An 11,514-nucleotide genomic window follows, 5' to 3' on the forward strand; every position below is an offset into this window, starting at 1 on the left:
ACATTTTAAAAAGTCTCTTCCTACCACCCCAACTTTATCAAGTACCATTCACTCTTGTTCCATGTACATGAGCCATAATCACTTTCTTTTTTAGTTCCTATGTTGAGCTAAACCAGAGCTATTTAACAGAAATATAATATGAGCCATTAACACGAGCCACATATGTAATCTTAAATTTTCTAGTAGCTATATTTTTAAAAGCTAAAAAAAAAAAGCGGGTGAAATTAATTTGAAAATCTGTTTTAACCCAATTTATCCAAAATGTTAACATTTCGATATATACTAAACATAAAAATTAGTTGTATTAAATTTTTTTCAGTACTAAACCTTCAAAACCTAGTATATATTTTATACTTACAGCTCCTCTATATTTGAACCAGCCACATTTCAAGTGTTCAGTAGTTTGTCTAGTATTGTCTAGGAGTTACTATCTTGAGTATCATAGCTCTAAACTTTTACCTACTTTCAGGGTCTTTGTGCATTTAAAATGTTCGCTCTGCATGACAGGCTCTACACCCTATTCTCTGAATGACCAATACCTATTCATCTTGCATTTATTAGTTTAAAAGCATCATCTCCTCAATGAGGCCTTCCCTTTCATCATTCCAAAATTCTCTGTATTAGTCCTTTATCTCCCTTGTAGGACTTAAAACCTGCAACTACTTTTTTGTACATTCAATGCTTTTTTTGGTATTCCCCTCTGGAATGTAAGCTTTAGACAAGCAAGGAAAAGGATCATTTCTATATTGTTTATGATTGTACCCTGAGTATTAATCACAATGCTTGGCACATAGGAAGCATCCAATAAATATTTGTAGACTAATTAAGAAATTGATAAACAGATGCACTGTAGAGATGTACTGAGTTTGTATGCAAATGAAAGTATGTGTATTTTGCCATTCCCATCTAGCCTGGGACCTTTACAAAACAGTCAACTTCAGAGAATGCTCTGGCAAGCAGCAATAGTTAGAAACATGATTATGGGGGTGCCTGCATGACTCAGTCAGTGAAGCATCTGACTCTTGATTTTGGCTCAGGTCATGATCTCAGGGTCATGATATCGATTCCCGAATCCCAAGTAGATCTGGGCACTGAGTGTGCAGCCTGAGTGCGCAGCACTGAGTGAGCACACTGAGTGTGCTTAAGATTCTCTCTCTCCGGGGTCGCCTGGGTGGTTCAGTGGGTTAAGCTTCTGCCTTATCGAGCCCTGCATTGGGCTCTCTGCTCAGCGGGGAGCCTGCTTCCCCCTCCCACTCTGCCTGCCTCTCTGCCTACTTGTGATCTCTGTCAAGTAAATAAATAAAATCTTTAAAATAAAAAAAGATTTTCTCTCTCCCTACCCCCACCCCCACCCTATCCCCCCACCCCTTTGCCCATGCACAGGCATGCATTTTCTCTCTCTCTAAAGAACAAAAACAAAAACAAAGCAAAGCAAAAAAAGCCATGATTTTTGGAAAGAGAACAAGCTGTAAATAGCTTTTGCCATGCCCCAAGGAACCAGGAATTTTTTAGAAGTCAAGGAAAATGAAGGAAGTGCCACTGGTCAAAGCAACATCTAAATGATCAGGAGCCAACTAGATTTGGAGACAGAGGATATGGATTAAAGATGCATTTCCAAACTCGTGGCCTTGTTATTACAGACAAGCTCTTAACATGTTTCCATCTATAAAAATATGATGCCTTAAGGATAGAATTAAATTAAATGAGATTATATATGAAAGTGTTTTGAAAATAGTAAAGCCTAAATATATATTAACTGTCTCTAGGCTGCTCAGGAAATTGGACTTTCCAAATACTATCATCATGAATTTTTCCCTTTGCTCACCTGGTTTCTTGTTTTAAGTTACTTTGCAGATTATATATAGATAACTTCTTAAACTAATCAAGGAAAATCTACCCTGGTATCAAATAAAAATCTCAGACACAGGACTGATCAGATAAGTCCAGATAGGAAAATAATCTTAAATGGAAGAAATGTTATAAATATAGTAATTTTCCAACAGGTGAAAGGGGACTAAGAGTCCCTCCACTGTTATCAGGTCCCACTGTACTCATTCCCCAACCTCTTGCCCACTGAGAGCTGTTTCCACACTAAAACAGTTACTGATGCACTATGTCCTAGTGTATTACAGAACAAGGGTGAAGGCAGAGAGGAGGAATATGAAGGTTAAAAAATCACTGTGATAAAATATTTGAGCTGGGGAAGTTAGCATTAGATGTAATGCATCTATAAAACAGCTAAGGAAAACTGAGGCTCAGAGTGGTTAAGTGATTTGCCATGGTCACACAGTAATAATCATAAAAATGTCTTCAGGGGCGCCTGGGTGGCTCAGTGGGTTAAAGCCTTTGCCTTCGGCTCAGGTCATGATCCCAGGGTCCTGGGATCGAGCCCCGCATCGGGCTCTCTGCTCAGCAGGGAGCCTGCTTCCCACCCCCCTCTCTGCCTGCCTCTCTGCCTACTTGTAATCTGTCAAATAAATAAATAAAATCTTTAAAAAAAAAAAAAAAGTCTTCAAATCCCAGCTTGATCTTCCTGGTCCTAAATTTCCTCATCTATAGGGTCGCCTGGGTGGATCAGTGGGTTGGGCCTTTGCCTTTGGCTCGGATCATGATCTCAGGGTCCTGGGATCAAGCCCTGCGATGGAGTCTGCTTCCCCCTCTCTGCATGCTTCTCTGCCTACTTGTGATTTCTCTCTCTCTCTCTCTCTAATAAATAAATAAATCTTTAAAAAAAATTTCCTCATCTATAAAATGAGTATAAAACGGAATACCTCTTATAGGATTATGTTGAGGAGGGAAAAATCAAAGTACTTCGTACCATGAAAGTCCTTGGTGAAAGGTCAGTTGTGATGAGGCTGATGATGCTGATACGTTCCTGATCTCATTTATCCCCAATGAACAATGATGTTGGGGAAAGCGGGTGGCTGGGAAACAAGATCACCAACCCAAACTCATTTTTTAAGAACATTAAAAAATAGATGAAATGATACTATTGGTTACATTTCCACAATTAAACTAGCAGGTTTGGGGTTTTTTTTTCCCTTTATTCTTCTGTATTCTCAAAAGTCTAAAGGACCTACTACAAATCATAGCTGTGCTGCTATATAGCCTCAGGCAATTCAATTAACCTGTTTCCTATTCTATAATATGGAGATAAAACAATATCTGTCCTAACTAAGCCACAGAGTTGTTGAAAGAATAAAGCGAGATAATATTAGTGAAAATACTTTGTACACTAGAGACCCTTCACCATCTAGGCCTCGTCTTCCTCTCTGCTCTTACCCCTCCCCATTTTGTGTCCTATCCTCTAAGTGTACTAAAATACCCAGAGTTCCCCAAACATGCTCTAAAGTCATACAGTCCTCACCCTGCTCTCTTTCAGGAAGGTTCTTCCACTCTCCTCTCTTCCCACCCCTCCCCAACTGTGCTTGGTTAAACCGTGCTCCCCTTTCAGAACACAACTTAGCTGTCACTTGCCTTAAGAAAGCTTGCCAGACAACCCCCATTTCAGGTGAAGTAGATGCCTTTCCTCTCTTTACACAGCATGAGCCTGTATCTCCACGTGTCATTTTTGTCTCAATATAATTGTCTATGGACATGTCTGTTTCTCAACTATGAGCCTAAGGGCAGGGACCAGGTATGATTCATCTATTTCTTCAGAGCCCCTGACAATGCCCCATGTTTAATATGTGTTTAGCAAATGAAACTTAAATGACAATTAAAACATTTCATATGCGGGGCACCTAGGTGGCTCAGTGGGTTAAGGCCTCTGCCTTCCGCTCAGGTCATGATCTCAGGGTTTTGGGATCGAGCCCCGCATTGGGCTCTCTTCTCAGTGGGGAGTCTGCTTCCTTCTCTCTCTCTGCCTGCCTCTCTGCCTACTTGTAATCTCTGTCTGTCAAATAAATAAATAAAATCTTTTAAAAAAAAAGATTGTTAAAACATTTCATATGCTAGGTACCTAAGACTTCGATGCAAAATATTATAATGCAAAGCAATACTGCTCAATCTTGGCTGTATACCAGAATCACCTATAAACCTTCAAAAATAGAAATTCCAAGAGATTTTGATTTAGTAGACTTTAGAGCCCAGGCAACAGTATTTTTTTTTTAATATCTTCACAAGTTCAAATGCATAGCCAAAATTCAAGATCACTGCTAAAAACAATTGAAGTCATTAAGTTATAACAATTCTACCTAATATCTATATAACTCAACATCTACAATTCTTTTTCATGTATATTATTTTTTTAATCCAGTATCGTCAACACACAGTGTTATATTGGTTTCAGGCATACAATATTCATTTTCACACATATTATTAATTGAATCTTCACAACTCTGTAAGTTAGGTGTTATTTCTATTTTCAAACTAAGAAATAGATATTTAAATAAGTGTCCAAATAGGTCTTTGCCTAACTTCAAATTTAATGGTCTCCCTTCTACATCTGTCTCCTTCCCTAGAAAGTGACAGGCAATATTGCAGCAACATAGAAAGTACGTGGGGACAAGGGTTCAAATGAGAAAGACATGAATCCCAGCTTTGTGGGAATCAGGGAGAGAATAAGGAAAGCAAGGCCTTGAAGATACAGGCTGGCAGAGGAGGGTGGAAGCCACACATATTGTGTCATCATCAGAATATGAGGAGATGGCTGGAAGTGGAAAAGTGAAGTAAGAAAGTCCCATACACAAGAGTGAACTTCCCAATGCTGCATGCAAATTACCTCACCCCAACTCCATGAATAAGAGCCAGACATAATGGACTTGTCAGAACTAAGACTTAGATCAACTTTAGAGAATTAATACCAAGCAAAATCATATTAATGAGGGATCAGTGAATTCTGGTTCTTTCTAGACTTATCACACTATTCTTAGAGAGGGGATAATCTGGAGGATCCTAGCACATAGATCACTTCCCCCATCTCAAAGACTGAAATGATAGAATGGTGGAGGAAGTTACTTATGAAAGATAAAGCTTAACACAATAGTAGAAAAATATATGACATAACGATAATAAATTTATGATGGCAAAGGGAAATGAATATTCAGGCAGTGGTGACTCAGAACACTGGATAAATAAAGTCTGATCTTTCAGCTTCAGTGGTAAAGTGTTATCTTGTGAGTCTATAATATGACCATCTGATAGTGTTTTACCAGCAATTATTTTTTTGTAGTTCGAGCTCTGGACTTCAGTCAAGATTTTCTTAGGGGGAAAAGGCCAAAGGGATTAGAAAGCAATCTAAAAGGACACTTCTAGGGCTCCAAAGTTTAGTTTGAAGGTTTAAAAGGCAATATGATACAGTGGCAAAAGTGAAGTACTACACTGAGATTCAAAAAATGTAGTTTTAAACCAATATTTAGTCATTTGCTAATGATGTGCCTTTGAGAAAACCAAGACTTCTATAATCCAGTCTCCTAACTCGTAAAATGGAAATACCTATCTCATACGGCTGTTGTGAAGACTAAACAAAAAACACCAGGGAAAGATGTTATTCTTTTCCTGTATGAATGATAAATGTACATGCATGTAAAACCGTCCTCACCAATCTTTCTGTGCACAAAGAAAGAGAGCAGGCTAAACGAAGAAAAAATTTATTTTAACTCTCAGAGCAATATACTTGCAAAACATTCCTATACCCTCGGTACAGAAAAATTAAAGCAGCCTGGGTAATGAACATAACTCATAATTGCTGGTATCAGCTGAATATGAACTGGAATGGGGGTCTACCACTTACTTTCAGCAAAACCTTGAACAAGTTCCCATTGTCAGTGTGAGCTTCAACCTCCTTATCCATTAAACAGAGATACTAGTAATCATCTTACATGCTTATTTTGAAGACTGGGGAAAACAACTCATATAACATCTGGTACATAACAGATGTTCAATAAAGTTTACCACCACCTAACAACTGCAAACAAATTATACTTTCCAAAGTTTTCTTTATATTCAATATTTTATTTAGTTGCTTCAGAAACTTGTAAGCCAATCATAGCAACTGTTACTATCCCCATCTTATAGTTGGACAAAAAGCACAGAGATAAAATTACTTCCATAAGATCATACAGTAAAAAGAGACTAAATTAAGTTTCCCTGACCATTCCTCCCACCCCAAATTATATTAGTCCTTAAGAATTATGGGGCGCCTGGGTGGCTCAGTGGTTTAAGCCGCTGCCTTCGGCTCAGGTCAAGATCTCAGGGTCCTGGGATCGAGTCCCACATCGGGCTCTCTGCTCGGCGGGGAGCCTGCTTCCCTCTCACTGTCTCTGCCTGCCTCTGCCTACTTGTGATCTCTCTCTCTGTCAAATAAATAAATAAAATAAAAAAAAAAGAATTAAAATGACATCTATGAAATGATATATGCTTTTGAAAACCTTAAGCTTCTCTCTTTCAAAAAAAAAAAAAAAGTTTTTTTCCCTACTTTCTAATTACCGTTTAGAAAGATAAAAAAGAGGGAAAGAAAAATTCATTAAAAGCAGCAACAACAGGGCCACCTGGGTGGCTCGGTGGGTTAAAGCCTCTGCCTTCAGCCCAGGTCATGATCCCAGGGTCCTGGGATTGAGGCCCGCATCATCGCATCATCGGGCTCTCTGCTCAGTGGGGAGCCTGCTTCCTCCTCTCTCTCTCTCTGCCTGCCTCTCCGCCTACTTGTGATCTCTCTCTCTGTCAAATAAATAAATAAAGTCTTAAAAAAAAACCACAGCAACAACATAATTGAGAATTGTCTCAAATTAACAATTATTGATTCCACCTTGATTTTTCTTTTCATTTTCCCCATCAAAGCTACTGATCTCCTAAATAAAATTTTTAAAGGTCTGCTTATTAAAATGATACTTATTTGATAAACTATTCCTAAACTGAAAAAAAAAATTAGAAAGACAAATTTCTCCCATCTTGATGAGTATATGTCACTTTTGTACCCCTCTATTTTATCCTTTCATCTCAGCACTTATCATAACATGCTGTAATATCTTCAACACCGTGAGGACTTGAACTGCATCCAATGCATACCTGAACATCCTGTCCCAGCATAGGGCCTTGCACATGGTAGAGAAAGACTCAAGAAGCATTTAAAAATAAATGAACAAATGAAGCCAATCTCTCCGAGGGTAGGAAAGGAAAAAACTGGATATGAAATCTTAGGGCTAATAGGAAAGTGAAAGAAACAAAATATTTTAAGAGCTTCATAAGGAAGAGAAACCTTTGTGTGGAGTCAAACAGGCCCTTGTATGGCTTTAAGTATCACTAGAGAAAGACAAAAACCACAGAAGATCCGGAAGAGACAGTTTCAAGTCAAGACTCAAACATTAGGGCACTTATTTAGATTTGCAAAACCAGGTTACAAATTCCCAAGAAACAATCCTCGTCTAAGATATTTCAACAGCAGTTTTCAGGTTTTGACTCAAAGAACTCTAGCTGAAAAATACTGCAGGTTTTGGTGGAGCAGGACAGATGTAAAATGGAAGAAAACTCAGTCTAAAACAAATCCCCAAAAAAGTTAGAATCCACTTGGATTTGCATATTGGAGTGTGGGTCCTCTTCATTCTAAGAACTATTCTTAAATAAAACCCCACTATAAACAGCTGGCTGCAAATAGGACTAAATCCTCTTACACTTTTCATTCAACAAATATTTGAGACCCTGCTATATGCTACTGCTCTAGACACTGGGAATATGGTAACAAATAAAATAGACACAATGCTCTCAGGCAGCTTTCAATCTACTGGCAAAAGATACATGACAGATAGATGGGATGGACTGACAGGCAGTAAGTGCTAAGGAAGAAAAAGAAGGGAAGGAGAGAGAAAGAAAACACAGAAGGAAAGAGTGGGAGGGACCTGGCAAGGAGCAGCTCTTACCAAAAACAGATCTTTTAACCCTGTGGTTTTCAAACTTTAGCAAGTGTCAGAATCACCTGGAGGGCTTGTTAAAGCAGAGGTTTGGGGGCCCCAACCCCATAGTTTTTCATCTATAGGTCTGGGATGGGAAAAGTAATTTGCAATTCTATCAAATTCCCAGATTATATTGATGCTGTTGGTGTAGGGACTGCACTTGGAGCTAACTGTTCTAACCCAACAGAACCTGCCCTCAAGAAATTTCACAGGTTAATGGGGGGGGGGACCCACATAATTGCAATAGAGTACTATAGAGAGCTTTGAGACTAGTATGTACCTAAGCCAGAGGATAGAAGAGCAACCAGTTCTATGGAAGTAATAGGAGTGACTTAGGGACAGCTTCCCAGAGGTCCAACAAGCACTTCTCCACAAGCAGCTTGGGGGCGGGGGGGGGGGGGGGGGGGATGGGGGCAGCATTTCAACAGGGAAGAACAGCACCAGGCAAAAGCAGAGATGAGAAAGTGTATGGCAGAGGAGTTATATAAAGTGAGGCTGCAAAGGTAAGCAGTAATCTGATCTCCGAGAGCTTCTTATTCACGTTAAAAAGTTTATTTTTTTAAGATTTTATTTACTTATTTGACAGATAGAAACAGTGAGAGAGGAATACAAGCAGGCAAAGTGGGAGAAAAGCAGGCTCCCAGCTGAGCAGGGAGCCCGATGCAGGGTTCAATCCCAGGCCCCTGAGATCATGACCCAAACCGAAGGCAGATGCTTAACGACTGAGCCACCCAGTGCCCCCAAAAGTTTAAAAATTTATCTTTAGCCAATGACTAGTTGGGAAGTAAGGAGAAATGATGTGATTGGGTATAATTTTACAAAGATCTCTCTGGATACATAGGGCCCTTCTTTCACAAAGCGCTGGTTTCTCCAAGCCTACAGGGCCTCATAAAGTGTGCTTAGTAAATATATATTTAATTGAACTGAACAAGCTTTCTGTCAAGTGCTATCTTATGGATGAGAGGTAGGTCACCACCTTCCCCACAAGACTCACTTTGGCCTGGACGAGACTTGTAGAACAGGTCCAGCAGCCTCAATTACTGCACACTACTCCTTGTACAACTGGAGTCCCCCCAGAGATTAGGGCAGGCCTTCATTGTTTACATGTCTACCTCACCCACTAGACTTTGAGCTCTTTGAAAACAGAGAATGTCTTAATAGACTCTGAATCCCCATAGCGCTAGCAGGAGACCCAAAACAGTAGCTCTCCACACTGTGGTAATATTGGGTAAATGAATGACTGAGTAAGCAAATTTACCAATAAACGCATAATCTCATATAGGTAAGGATACAGATAAGCTTCAGGGTCCATGTTCCCAAAACCCTTTTGAGAAGTAGAGTTTCCAGTTGAGGTGAGGTGGATTTCATATGCACCTGATAAAGGATTTCCCAAATAGGAACAAAAATGTTACAAGTGCCATAAAAATCCTGCTAGACTTCTGGGAGCCCCATTGAGAAGTAAGTTTTGCCTGAAAGGAGTTTGAAGGTAGATGCCAGCAAAGACCTTGTTGGGGTGGAGGTGGGAGGGATATGAGGCGTGTGGCGGGATTACTCAATGGACTCTTTAAAAGCTGAGTACGTGCTGGATACCTGCTGATTTCTAGGACTTAAAAAGTGCTAGAATTTTAAGGCTGGAAGTGTCCTGCTCAAGGTCACAAAGTAAGTAGGTGAAGTCACAAGGTAAGACCAATAGGCATCTATATACTGTTGATTCCTGTTTTCTCCCGACAAAGACACAGTAGACAAAATGAAAGGTTATTCTCAGGAACAAGTTTTAAAATACGGGCTAGACTAATGAATTTGAATTTTTATTGGTAACCATAGCACTAACCCTTTTCTTCACCTTTCAGTTCTGGGGGAAAATTTTAAGACAGTTACCCAAGCAGTTTAACAAGAAGCACTTTGCTCCCAACACACACAAATACCAAAACTTCTAAAGCATTCTTCCAAAATACCCGCAGCAATGTTTGCTGCTGAAACATTCAAGACAGTAAGGGCCATAATAATCATGTTTTTCGAAATGGAGTATTGAACATAAAGTAACTGTCACTCTCCTTTCCTTGTCTGTTGCTAACTCCACAAGTTAGGGTATTCCCGGGGTGGGGGAGGGGCTGCATAAGTCAAGCTCCCTCCCCTCGTATTTTTCCAGGAGGTGAACTCTAGAGGTGCTCACCCCCCGCCTGGGCAGGAGGGGTTTTTTTCCAGGCTGAATGAATCGGACTCCGCTTTGCTAGGCTTCCCGATGGCCCGCCAAGGTTAGCGCCGGAGGACCGCAAAGTTCGCGAGGGAGGCGGCTCCCAGCCCCAGACCTGTCGGGTCTCCCGGCCCCTCCCCCGCTCCGGCCCTCCCCCGGGTTCCCCCCGGGTCCCCAGCTTCTGAGAACGCCGGCCTCTCCGGCCAGTGCACAGGGGGCCTTTGTTGGTCCGCCGAGAGCGGCCGGCCGCGCCGGGCTGCGCCCCGCCTCACCTTACCTGGTGCTCCCTCTCTCCCACCCTGCCCGGCAGCTGGGAATGAATGGGCCCAAGCCCCCACCCCCGCGCCGCCCCCACCCCCGCGCCCCAGCCCCGCAGCTTGCGACGCCAAGGGGGCCGCGCGGGAGCCGGCTCTCACCTTCCGCGCTCGCTCGGCTCGACTCCGCTCCTCCTCCTCCTCCACCCCGGTGGCGGCGGTCGAGCCGGGGAGTGAGCGCGCGAGTGTGCGCGAGGGGCCGCTTCACTTTCTCCCTCCCGCCGCCGCCGCCGCGCACTCGGCGCCTCCCCCACCCTGCTAGTGCCGGGGAGTCCCCTTAAGACGGGGGTCAGCGACGGCAAGGGGGTCGTAGGCAATTAGGCGACGCGGGAGAAAGGGGTGCTGTGAGGGGCGAGAATGTGAGGGGGCCTCAGGAGGCCTCTGGAGAACGAGGAGCGGAGACAGAATTCTTTGAGGAGATCTTTAGAGCGCGGGGCCCCGTGAAAGAGGGGTAGGCGTCTGAGGCGAAAGCGTTTGGGAAGTCCGACCGCAAAGCCGGTGAGGGGGACGGCGGGAAGGCGCGAGGGACGAGCACAGCGGGAGGGAGCGTTGTGGAGGAAGCCGTGAGGGGGTGTCTACTGTGCCGCCGGCACCTAGGGCTCCAGCTGCAGCCGCGGCCCGGCCGCCTCCCCCGCCCGCCCTCAGCCGAGCTATTGTACGCTGCCGGACCAGGCCCGACAGCCTCTCCCACCGGCTCCCGTCCCCTCCCCCGCGAGGCAGCGGCGCCGGCAGAGCCCGGCCCGCCCCGCCTCCCGCAGGTGGGAGGGGGTGGGGAGGGCTGCCCGACCCACGTGAGGAGGCCAACCCAGGCGTGGGGGAGGGCGAGCGCCTAGGATGACGTCATCGGCGCATGACGCCAGAGGCTGGGGAATCACCCCGCTGCCTCATGATGTCACTGCGCCCGCGTCTCTCCTCCCCCTGCACCCTCTTCGGCTGCAGACACCTTTGCGCGGCATTTCTCCGGGGAAGGTTTTGGGACGATTTCTGGGGGACGTTAGTCATGTGTGTAGTCTAGGGTCCAAAAAGACCGCTAACCCATTGGACTTGGGGTCCTCTTCAGGTTAGAAAGCACCACCGCATCTGCTAGCTCTCATTGCCAAGAGCTAAATTTGAAAAC

At 43.4% G+C, this 11,514-nt stretch overlaps 1 protein-coding gene across 2 annotated transcripts in view; it reads right to left on the reverse strand.

Moving 5' to 3' along the window:
* Positions 1-11,144, reverse strand: part of PAK1 (p21 (RAC1) activated kinase 1) — a 148,481-nt gene extending 137,337 nt beyond the window's left edge. The window contains exon 1 of one of the 2 annotated variants that reach the window (XM_080814910.1): positions 10,500-11,144. The gene's annotated coding sequence lies outside the window, so the exon portion shown is untranslated. The remainder of the gene's footprint in view (positions 1-10,499) is intronic. The other variant, XM_080814911.1, reaches the window with a different exon arrangement.
* Between the last annotated feature and the right edge of the window lie 370 nt (positions 11,145-11,514).

Source organism: Martes martes, assembly GCF_963455335.1.
Source record: "Martes martes genome assembly, chromosome: 10".
In the NCBI taxonomy this organism is placed as follows: Eukaryota; Metazoa; Chordata; class Mammalia; order Carnivora; family Mustelidae; genus Martes; species Martes martes.